Here is a 13,253-nt window from a genome sequence, read left to right on the forward strand (position 1 = left end):
ATTATATTATGACGACGTGTCCAGTAGGATAAATTTTAATGTATGTTGACTCGCTGTTTTCTGAATTGCGGATTCATTATAGTATTGTAATATTGTAACTGTATGGCACTGTATTAGGATAGCGAGATCGCATTTTTTTGCCCGAGAACGCCCTTATGAAATGCAAAATCCAGTGATTAATATGGTTATCATTTGCCATTCTCATGCAAGACATACGAAATCCCAAAATATGATTGCATTTGCATGTAATACCCCATCAATTTGCCATATATTGCCTTGTAGCATTTTGCTTTAAATAAGAGATATTTCTAAATTACATAAATGTTGTTCAAGATTTATTCCCGTAACTCGGTTTTTTTCTCAACTAATGGAAAGCATGTTAATCAACTGGATAGCTTTGAAGTTGTTCCTCTGTATGTAACAAGAAAATTTATATACAGATATTTAACGTGAAGCGACCAAAATACGACTGTAGGCGATCTATTATATGTGTAGAGTTCACAAGGTTTAGAAACAAGGAGACAAAATATTGTAATACTCGGTCGACGGTGTTTAAGTCATTCTAAACAAACTGTCGGTATCGACCCCATATCTTTTATAAGGCGAAATAACAATTTCTGCAATAAGAGATTACCTTCAAAGGAAAGTGATATACATACGACACACAAGGACATAAACAGGAACACAAATTGTGTCACTTCCTTGACACGGTTAGTGCAAACCATTGTCGTATATTAAAACATGACTGCAACCCTATTGAACCGACATTTAACAAGAAGAGCACGATTTGTTTTTGCATATCAATTTTGAATCTATCCCGCCCTGTATATATTCAATCGATACGATTCTATCCCCATGTTTCCAATTTGCATTATTGTAATATTGATGTAAACAGTGTTATATGTAACCAGTAACGCACATTATCTTATCATCTACCGCCAAACAAGATTTGTCGTATTTAGAAAAATATTAACCATAATTTAGTTTTAATTTAAATGACATTGTAATTGAATTTGTAAATATTATTATCATTTTTCTACTTTTTTACATGGGTCGGTTGTCGTTCACTTAAAGTCGCTCGCATGTATGTACTTGCGAAATGTAAATGCAGAAAAATATTTAAATTCGTGTTGCATTTTGAAGCGAACAAAGAAAAGTTGCATTTTGGTTTTAGACCATTCTTTTCTGTTCTGACACTAGTTATTAATCTACTCGGGTTATACATATATTTAGAATCTCTTCCACAGTAATTGACATTAACCAGTTGAGTGTTTCTTGCCTGAATGCATACTGGATTAAATACACTATGCGCTTTACATACAATAGTATTTTGTTTAGTTCATCTTGCTAATCAATCGACAGCTTTACTTAATATTGAAACATGGTTTACCTGTAGGATAATATTTTTTTAAGCATATACAATTGTGTATGTAAACTAGAAGCAATATTCATCATTTTTCAGAATTTAAGCATCTGCTTGCCAAGCGCATTGTGCAAATTATCAGCAGCCAATATAGAAGTCCAAACAAGCACAATTTTTATATCAAAAGTGGACACTTCGTATACACACGGTTTACCATTTAGTTTATTATTTGAGAATTTAATTATTGTGTTTCACAATCTAATATTCAATATGCATGTATGCATCAGCTCCTACGCTCTTTAAAACATGAATTACGTCATCATTTCATTAAAGCGAGTTTATAAGATCTGTTTACTTTTTTAAACAAAGAAAATTTAATAAATCAAAACCCGAATAATGGATTAAAAGATGTATTTAATGAAAATTAACAGAATAATGTTCTGCTGCACAGCAGAAATCTCATACATTTTAACAAGACATATATTATTTACCAATAAGTGTTTGTAATTTCGTTTATACGACACGGAGACACAAATTGTGTTCTACAACGAACACGAGTAAACGAGTGGCGTTATGTTGCTTGAGTTAAACAATAATACGATATTTAATACGATGTAATGGAAAAATATTTTGTGATCATATTCACTTTACGGTTTGGGATCATTGCGAGCGAGCATGGGCGTCCGCAGGAATGATCCCAGGGGGTCAAGATTTTTCCCTTTTCCCGTTGGAGGCGTAGACAATTTTGAGAAAAAGGCCAGATCATGGTGTATCATGAAGTATATCTGGAAGGTAACGAGCTAGGATTTGTGGAATTGATAAATTGACTGTATTTGTGTGGGTTATACCTATTTTTCTCCTTTGATCATTGTGAATTTTTTCTCATATAGAATCAAAATACAGTTTCAAACGTACGTAATAACATAGGAACTGTAAAAGCAATCATAAAGTATTTCAGAGAGAGCCATCAAGAGAAGACGAGAAGTTCCGAACACAACATTGTAAAGCGAAACAAGGTGGACTGCGAAGTAAAAAAGAAAACGAATCTTAGATAACCATTTCATCGAAATACGCCGTCAGTTAGTATATTTAGCGCAAAACAAACAGAATACGAAAAGACGACAGATCGCATATCAGCTATGGATGGCAAGTGGATCGGAGACATTAGTGATAACGCTCCACATAATAGTCAAATATTCATTCATTATAGAGCCCATCACGCAAGCACTTCAGGCTGTTCAATTAGAAATCATCTAGAAAATGCGTATTCGATTTTCGCGGAGGATATATTCGGTCCGGCATTAAAAACAGCCGAAGATATTGGTTCTACAATGACAATACCACGGCAATGTGGCCGTCAAGTACACCGAGCAAATATTGGTGGAACCAGTGAAGAATACTAACGACGCACGATTAATATTTCGTGCACAGCACTCACTGATCCACTCTCTATGAAGCCGATTTTCAGAAACGTATATGCTTGCGCTCATGTTATATAAACTTCAGCCGAACCACATCAACAGTTTCGATCGATTAGACTATAAAGATACAGTCCGAACCATCGACGAATTTTATAAAATCGAAAATTTTGAATAAGACGCAATGTCATGGTACGACATGAACAAGAAGTAATCCATCAAACAGAGTGAGTAAGATTGTGTTGACTTGGTCAAAAGACGTATTTGTTTCAGGCCGTGCGTGAGGCGATGATCATATTACTAACCCTGCCCGCCACCACTTGTACGGTGGAACGACCATTTTTCGCGCTGAGACGAGTCAAGACATGGCTAAGATCCACGATGTCCGACGACAGGCTCTCGGGATTATGCTTAATTGCCGTTCACAGGGATCGGATCAATACCGACAAGAAGATGTTTATTCAAACAATCATCGAGAAATTCGGCAGGGACCCACGTCGTCTTCACTTCTTATTCAGGGACTGAATACATGTATTGTTTTCATTGATTGACGTCTCCCCTCTATTCCGCACGAATGAATCATGTTGAAAACAATGTTTTGAGAGTTAATAAATTGTGCAATAACCGCATCCATGACTTGTTTACATATAAATGGGGGTTGATGTTCGTGTGAAACTAACTAGGGTCATTCTGACCAAAATTGTTCAATTTAGTAATCATAATTGTACACGTATAGATTTTTCCATATTCAACTATCTTTTTCGCTTACCGATTTTCGAGAGGAGAGGGGGGGGAGTGGTCAGCTGACCCCATTTGCCCCTATGTGCGGACGCCCATGATTGCGAAAATAAAATATTATCATTTTAATCGTATATACTCGCTTAAAATAAACATAATTGCACTATGTATTGTTGACAAACCAATCATAATTGTTCCTTCACCGTTTAAGGTCACGCCTCAGATCCTCAATAAAGAGTACATTGATCGATTTGATGTACAAATATCGAGTATATCTACACATTTTTAGGTAACAACAGCTTAAATAAGACGTTTGTGGTTTTCGGAGAAGGCCTTTTCGGATGATGCCAAGAGCTCCAATATTCCTATTCACAAGTTCTTAATTTATTTACTGTTAATAAATAACATTGAAGATATAGAATTAATATTCAATGTCGATATATATATATATATATATATATATATATATATATATATATATATATATATATATATATATATACATATAAATATTGTAACGAACCGAGCGGTTCTTTTTTTTCTTTTCCTTATTGTAATGTGATAGCGGGCCTACTCTTGGTGTCAAACCAACTTTTCTTTCATTAAGTTGTATTTAAACATTTTAAATTAAATGGACTCTGTTAAAATAAACTGAAGATAATAGCCTGAGTCATTTAATGACTCACAAATAATAATTATAATAAACAACCAAATAAAATTCAACAAATTTTTATTCATAACTAACTTGCATCAATAGTACATCAATGCATTCAACAATTTATCATAATTAATACAATTCTCAAACTCACATATACAATGCTCAAATCAGTATTTAAACTGCACGATAAAATATCCTTATACCTTAATCTTAAATCTTATTCAAAAACTCTATTATATGCAAAAATATGTAAATTGTTTCTAACTTACTTTTAGTGAAAATGCCTAAAAATAATATTTATTAGAGAAAAATTTATTAATGAGAATGTGCCTTTAATTCCAAAAAATCAGAGTCCTTGACTGTGAAATTAACAGGGTTTATATACTAAGGCTCCCAGCAGGTCCGAGCCTTGCGCGGTCATAACATTAATCCGAGCAATAACTCAACCGCGCACCATCCGCGCATCTTCCGAGCGTAACCGATCACCACAAAATGAACAGAGTTACCGCCTTAAGTTTAAACAATAAATACTTAATTAAATGACTGGAAAAGTTTCTTTAAGTATAATAATAAGGTTTGGAACATATAAATACACACGACTGTAATTATTTGATAAAAATCAAACCTCCGCATGATTAAGAAAATGTACTGCGAAAATGAAAGATTAAACCGTCTGCTGACAAGTTTGACAGAGGTCGTCAATTAAAACTGACCATAAATCAACAAAAAGGTCGAACGTCACTTCCTTTAAATATGGCGTCTATCCAAACATGTGATCGAAGTGACCAACAAAATTGGATTTTCCATGGATATGAACCGTACAAATGGTAAATTAAGCATAGTAGATATTGATAATAGGATGTTTAGTTTTATATGCAATAAGAAATTACACTTGACATAGAGTTAAAAATATAAAACATTGTCATAAAAACAAACACGTACTCGTGACCTATTTAATAAAAATGTTAAACATGGGGTCATGACATTACCCACTCCTTAACACTAAAGGTCCCTCTGTAATGCCTAAAAACATTTAAACTCATGGTTACACACACACACATGTAAAACAATCTTTAAACTTTAACAACAAAGTTCAACATCTTTAATATATTTACAAAATGTCAGCACCAATTTTGTGAACTTAAAGAACTATATTTTCATTTTAGCATCTTTAAATTCACAATTCAATTATAATACTTATTATCTTCTAGATATAAAGGAGATCATTTATTAATGCACAGGATACAAATACATTAGATATGAGTGTAGTATATAGCAATGTATGTGATAAAATTTTCATCGTTAAGTTTAATTATTATTTATAAATTTCTATGATACTATTTAGCCATTTAATTGTGCCTTTACACTGACTGTGATAAAAAAATAAACTCTGTGATAAATGTTCATTATCATCATTTTATAATCTTCTATTTCCGGTGCAATGGACTGCGATCCCGGCGGTGGTAGTGGTTGCTGTTCTCCTTGTGCCACTGTTGCCGCCTGTTTTCTTTTTTGGTCCTGATGGCGACCGCGCTCCCTGATTCCATCTTTTACTCTCCGCTGTGGGGCCTCTGTCTGCATTGAAGGCTGTGTCACGGGAACGGCAGGAGGCATCTGGGCAGGCTGTGTCCGCATAGAGGTGATGGCTCCCGCGAGATTGACCATAGTCATGGCCAACTGCTGGTTGGTGTTACCCTGCGTCTCGAGCTGGCCTTTAATACATTGCAGCATGCCCTTAATGCTTTCCATCTCCTTCATCATTTGGCGACAGCCTTCACACGAGGTGTTGCTTGAAGAGGATGACGATGAGGAGGAGGAATCTCAATTATTTCCCTTCAGCTGTCTGCACTCCTCGATAGTTGGGAGGCTGTCCAGGATTGCTGGAGATGGTGCTGCGTTGTATACTAATGATGGCGTACTCGCCTTTGGCCTTGGTGTTTGTAGCCTTGCTGCTAATGTTTCAGGGGTGTAAGGTACACATGGCTGTGCCTCCATCATGTTGTCCAGAAAGTCCAATCCGTCTGGAAATGAGATTTCCACTGCCAGTGACAGCGTATCTTCAGATACTGAAGCAACATCCCTACGTCCCACGGCGTATGGGTTTGGGTTCTTTATTAGACAGCTTTCACTATCCTCAACCCCCTTCTCTCTTAGCAACATCCTGTGCCGAGGAAAATTGTTGACATGCCGCAGCAGATCCTCAAACTGGTAGCAGCGAAACAGGCACATCTTGCAATGGAAAGGTGCCTGATCCAGCAAAAGGTGCTGGCGTAGAAAATGGTCCATGATCCGGTACCGGGGACCAACTAACTCCTCACCAGTCACATGGTATCAGCGTAAACACTGATACCATTTCCTGTCGCTCCAGACATGGCCTGACTTCGTCTGCTCTTCCATGATTCTAAAAAAGAAGATTGAATTTACTCTTACCCCTGTATACTAACATTTTGCATTCAGTCTGTTACATATGCAGTATCTGGATGGAATAGTTGCTCGCTCTGCAAGTCCTCTCTTCTCCCTCTCTCTCTCTCTCTCTCTCTCTCTCTCTCTCTCTCTCTCAATTTTTTTCTCCGTTTGCACCAGTAAACATCCTGTCGGCTACTCCTTATAATATTAAAGCCCAAACTGTATTACTCTCATACTGCTCTCCGCCATACTGTACTTCCCCAAACATATACAATTTCCCTATTTATGTCGCCAAACATCATTGTATCACAGAATTCTTGTTTTCTACCTTCATAACAGCGTGACAATAATTATATTTTGAAGTACTGGTCCCATATATGCAAGTAACAACTAATTGAGCATTGTTTACAGCAGTAAAATACATAATCAATGGCGCAATAACACAATATAGTTGCAGCAAATACATATCTCCTGAAGTACACATAAAAATATGAAATGACATTTCCATCACAAACTGGCATTTATCAATATCTTCATGTGATTGTGAAGAAACCTCATTGTAAATGACATCCATGAAAAAGCAAGTTGAACATTAAAACAAACAAATCTTGTACTTGACATCGCATATGTAAACTTGCATAAAATTTGTTAGAACCCATATCCAGCAATGACCTATATACAGTACAAAAATGTCAAGTAATTGAACTTCAAATTGATATAAGACTTTACAACAAAAAGTTATGAAATAATATTATTCCTTATTCGTCTTGAGTTTTCTTCTTTCAGTTTGCAGCCACTTTGGTGCGTTGGTGCCCTCATACGGCTTCAACTTGTTGTGATTGACTACTTTTTCTTTTCCATGGCGATCCAACTGTATTCTGAAGTTGACGTTGGACAGCGACTGCATTGAAACAAAAGGGCCTTCGTAAGACATCTCCAGTTTATGTGTAATCCAAGTTTTCCTTGACTCTTCAAGCAGCCATACAAAGTCTTCAGGCTATAAATGTACACATTGTCTTTTTTCATATATTTCTTTTTGTCTCTTTGTTGCTACAGATAAATGTTCCCTTGCCACCTGGTGGGCGTGGTGCATCTTCCCTTTAAGTGCTGCAACATAATCACCATATGACGTGGTTTCTTCGCTGTTGGGGTTCCTGCTTAATACTAGCCATGACGGGAGTCTCACTTCTCTTCCCATCATCGAAATGTTTGGTGTCATGCCAGTTGATTCGTGGGGTGTTAACCGGTAGGCTGCATCTAGACATCCTAAGTTTTTGTCCCACTGGTCCTGCTCTCCACAGAGGTATGCCTTGATTATTCTTACCAGGGTTCTGTTGAACATTTCTGTTTGTCCGTTGCACTTGGGGTTCTTTGGGCTGGTTCGTTTCTTCCTTATCTCGAGGATCTTGCACAACTCCTGAAAACTGAACTTCGTAGTCCCGCCCCTGGTCGCTAAGTATTGATAACGGATATCCCCACCTAGAAATAAAGTCATTGAGTATCCTTGAAGCACAAGTTTCTGCTGTTTGATAAGTAACAGCTAAAATTTCTACATACTTAGAGAAGTGATCTGTCAAAACAAGAATATATCGGTTTCCCTGACTTGTCTGTGAGAAAGGGCCAAGATAGTCTGTTACTATAATATCCATTGGAGCGCCTACTTTAATTGTACCAAGAGGTGCTCTGTGGGTCTTTGTTGGTTTCTTGTCTGTTGCACATGTATCACATTGACGAACATATAGCTCAATATCCCCTTTCATTCCATACCAATAGAAATTCTGTTTGATGCATTCACACGTTTTCTTAACTCCAAAGTGCCCTGCTATTATTGAATCATGGTTCTCAAATAAGACTTCCTTCTTGAGACTGTGTGGTACTATGAACTGCCAAAATTCCCCAGTTTTGTTCTGCTTTATGAATCTTTTATACAGGAATCCGTCTCTAACTTACAATGTGTCCCACAATAACGAATATTGTCTTGTGGCAGGGCTCATTGATAGCAACTCTTCACTCGTGATTTTGGTGTCTTGACTTTTCGCTTGTAGTATAGGTCCAATGTCTGTATCTTTGTTTTGTAATTCAGTTAATTGTTTTGTTGACCGCCCTCCTATTGATGCGAAAGATCACGCTTGAAAATTTATTCTCTCCCTTGTGCTTGTATATTCTGGTGCTTTAGAGGTACTTGGTAGATTATCTTGGTCATTGTTGACTGCTCTAACTGTACTGGACTCTTTAGAATCATTGTTTGGTACCAGTGTACTCTCTATTACTAAGATTTTTTCATACACTCCCGATGCAATCATGTTGTGCGAGCGCCGGATACACTTTCTGCATGGTCCACATTTTAAAATCTCATTAGTGAGTGTCCTGCTCCGGACATGTACAATCTTTTGGGTTTTCACACCTAGACAAAGAATCACAGTGTCGATGTTTATTTTCGGGTCTATACTCTATTGTAAAATCATAGTAGGAGAGAATTTCAATCCATCTAGCTATCTTGTCCCGAGGTTCTTCGAGTTTGAACACCATGTTAAAGCTTGATGGTAACTCCTAACTAAGAAATGTCGGCCTAGTAGATACTGCCTGAAATATTCAACAAACAAAAATATGACTAATAATTCTTTTTCTGTAATGCAGTAGTTTTTCTCGGCTTTGTTTAAAGCCCTACTAGCATACGCTATCACTCTTTCTCTGCCTCCTTGTACTTGATGTAAGACTGCCCCAATTCCAAGGTCACTGGCATCCACATCTAGTCGAAATTCTCCGCCATCATTCATTGGGTACCCCATGATTTCTGGTCTGATCAGTTCTCCCTTGAGTTCTTCAAATGACTGTTGACACTTGTCATCCCACTTGAACTTATTGTCTTTCTTTGTCAATTCCGACATCGGCCTAACTTTACTTGCAAAATCTTTCACAAATCTCCTGAAGTATGAACCCATTTGTATGAACTGCCTTACTTCTTTGGTACTGGCCATTCTACTATTTTTGTGGTGTTAGTAGGGTTTGGCAGAACTCCCTCTTTTGAGACAATGTGTTCCAAGAATACCACTTCCTCTTTCAACATCTCACACTTGTCTGGGCGCAGCTTGAGTCCTGCTGCTTCAATTCTCTCTAGAGCTTGTTGTACTCTTTCCATGTGTTGTCTGAAGTCAGAGCCAAACACGATAATGTCATCAATATAGATAAGACAGGTTTCCCATTGCAATCCTTGTAATGCTAACTCCATAGTTCTTTGAAAAGTACTAGCCACCGAATTTAGACCGAATGGCAGTCGGAGCATTTCAAATTGTCCATACTTGCACACAAAGGAACTCTTTGGGATGTCCTCTTCCTTAAGTGGGATTTGGAAATATTCACTCGTGAGGTCAAAAGTACTAAATAAAGTGGCATTTGCAACTGCATCTAAGCAATCTTGTACCCGGGGAATAGGAAACTCATCTGGTTTGACTAGTTCATTGACCTTTCTGTAGTCCACGCACGGTCGTATAGCCACATTTTTCTTCTTGACAAGTACTATTGGACTTGTCCATGGAGATGTGCTTTCTCTGATAACTCCCTTGTCTAGAAGCTCTTGTATAGCTTTCTTTCAGCATAGGCAAATGCCATTGGCACGCGTCTTGGTTGCTGTCTTATAGGTGCTGCATTTCCTGTATTGATTGAATGTTCTGTTAGGTGGGTTTCACCGAGGTCAAGGTCATCTTTGGAAAAACTATCTTTGAAGCGGCAAAGTAGCTTTGCAATTTCTAACTTTTCTTCATGACTCCTATTTGCACATGCATTTTCATACATACTCTGTAAGTTGATTTGCACGTCAACACTCTCCTTGGTGTTCATCTCTGTGGCTCTTGTTATTGTTGGCTCGTCTTGTTTGATAGTAACTCTTCGTGCGCTTATAAAGTTGCCTTCCTCGTCACTATGCTCTTTTTCTACTACTGTCCCTTTAATAGTATCTATCTTTTCTGCTTGCCCTACAATGGTGTCTTGTTTTATTGACCAACTTGTTGGAAAAGGGTTAAATATCCTGATTTTGCATGTCGGTGCAGTATTAATGTCAACGAAAACTGATGTCATTTGCAGAGGGTAGGTTTCTTTGAAGTGATTTGTTGCTTCTATAATGAATTATGTGTCTTGCATTAGGTCGTCGCTTTCTAATCTGTCTACCATGACATCTATTATGGCCTCACTCTGTCCAGGTATGGTATAATTATCTGTCGCCCGATTTTTTCTGATTTCTTCTTTCCGGCCCACTTGAATACATGGTATTTCTATCCCTGGAACAAGTATCACTCCTCTTGACAGTAATAGGTCCGCTGGCCCTCCTTCATCGTTTTGTAAAATGTCAATTCCTAGCAATGCATCATCTTCTATTTCTGCTACTATGATTTTTCTTGTCAAGCTGATGTCCTCCAGCGTAATGTAAAAGTTTGCCTTTCCAAATTATTTTAATCTAGTTCCCCCTGCTCCTGTTAAACAAGCTGTTTTTCTTAATTCCGGCCTCTTCTTGGGATCAATCTTGTTGTAAATTCTGTCGGAAATTATTGTTCTTGTGGCTCCCGTGTCGGCTGTAAAGGTCCAATTCATCCCTTGTAAACTGCCTTTGACATATACCCAACTACTATCAGGCTTTCTTCTTTTAATTATTTGCACTTCTTGTTTTGTGTTGATCTAGGCAATTTTCTTCAATTGGGACCTCCTCCCGGCCATTGGTTGGGTCCTTTGTTGTTTAAAGGTTGTTGAAAAGTCTGTGCATTTGGGTTCAATTGCTGATTTCTTTGTTTCGGGTTTGGATAGAGGTTATTTTTGTTGTTAGGGCCGAAACTGTGGTATAATGGTCTGTTTACTTGCTAGTGGTTATTTTGACACTCTCTTGCAAAGCGGTTATCTCCATTGCAGTTGTAACATCTCACAACGCTTCTGTGGTTGTCATCTTTTGTTGATTTATTATTTGCCGTCTCCGCCTTCTTGCTTAGTTCTTCTATTTTATGTATCAAAGCGTGTATCACATCATCCTTGACCGTCGTATCGGTCTGAGCCTGATTGACATTTGTTTTCCTTACTGTTTGATTTTCTTTTCTCTTGATTTCAGTCTTTTCACGACGCTTGACTTGTCTCTTGTTTGGCACCCTGAATGCATAGTCAACTATGTCCAAGTCGCTTTCATTTTCACTGTCTGTTTCATCTGTCTCTGTGCCGCCTGTCCGGTGCACAGGGCGTGGTCTCCGATTAGAGCCTATTTGATGTCGCTTCCTAGTTTGAATGTAGTTAACTACGTGATAAACTGCCTCATCGATATCCCTGGGCTCTTTCACATACTCTACTTCCCACCTTACATCTTCATCTCACAGTCCGTCAAGAAACCTTCTTATCAAATCTTCTTTTCTTGTTGCTCCATCCCGATGCTGTGCGCTCGATCATACAGCCTTTTGAGTTCAGCGGCGTAGTCTTCTGCTGTCTCATTTTGTCTCTGGTCTCTTTGACTAAATTTGGCTGCAAACGTTCTGGGAGTTTCTATTATTCTAAATCTGTTGTTGATATCCCTAACTAGTTCATCATAATTTTCTAAGGTCTCTCTTTGTAGTTGTGTGAAAACAAATTTTCCTGCTGATCCTTGTAGTTTTGGTAGAAGATGGTCTAGCTTTTCTTCATTCTTCCATCCTTTGCAATAGTTTCAAACCTGTTGAACACGCGGTCATGAGATTAATCCGAGCAATAACTCAACCGCGCAGCATCTGTGCATCTTCCGAGCGTAACCGATCACCTCAAAATAAACAGAGTTACCGCCTTAAGTTTAAAAAATTAAAACTTCCATAAAATGACTGGAAATGTTTCTTTAAGTATAATACTAAGGTTTAGAACATATAAACACACATGACTGTAATTATTCAATAAAAATCAAACCTCCGCATGATGAAGAAAATGTACTGCGAAAATGAAAGATTAAACCGTCTGCTTACAAGTTTGACAATAAGCATTTTTCATTTATTATGTGGTGTCGCAGTAGCTCAGCTGTCGTGTGGAAAATTGCTGTATTGTGTAATTGTCTTAAGTATTTTGAATGATTTCCCAAGAGAAACCTTAGAGATGATAAATCTGCATTTAACAATGTCAATAACACAAAAAGCATGGATTAATACGCAGTTTTAAAGCATGACGTGGATATATCATCGATTTTAATAGTTGTTTTCATCTCAGCTTTCGAGTCTATAATTATAAAAAAGATCTTCACAAAGTGATACTACAGTTGCATCATTACATAAGAAACATATTATATCTGCTCTTGCTTTTGGAAAAACTCCTTGACACGAGACAAAAGAATTAGAAGCAAAGCAAAGCAAACATGCAAGAAATAAAACGCTGTTATACGTCGCGTTATAAATTTTCAATTAAGTAAGACTGTATTATACACTTTTATTTCGTTTAATTAATTTTGGAACATATTTCATTTCAAATAGATCTTATAACATATTTTTAAGTCAATATTTATAGTCTATTTTGAAGTCCCCAAGAAGTTCCTTAACACCTTTTCCAACTAAAGATGGTCTGATAAACACAGAATGAAAAGAAATTATAAAGGCTGTCCTTTATTTAAGCTGCAATACAAATATGTAATTCGTAGCTACACAAATGTCTTTTCAAATTACATTTTATAACCGAAACAAATCAATAT

The sequence above is a fragment of the Dreissena polymorpha genome, chromosome 4 (genome assembly GCF_020536995.1).
Source record: "Dreissena polymorpha isolate Duluth1 chromosome 4, UMN_Dpol_1.0, whole genome shotgun sequence".
NCBI classification, from domain to species: Eukaryota; Metazoa; Mollusca; class Bivalvia; order Myida; family Dreissenidae; genus Dreissena; species Dreissena polymorpha.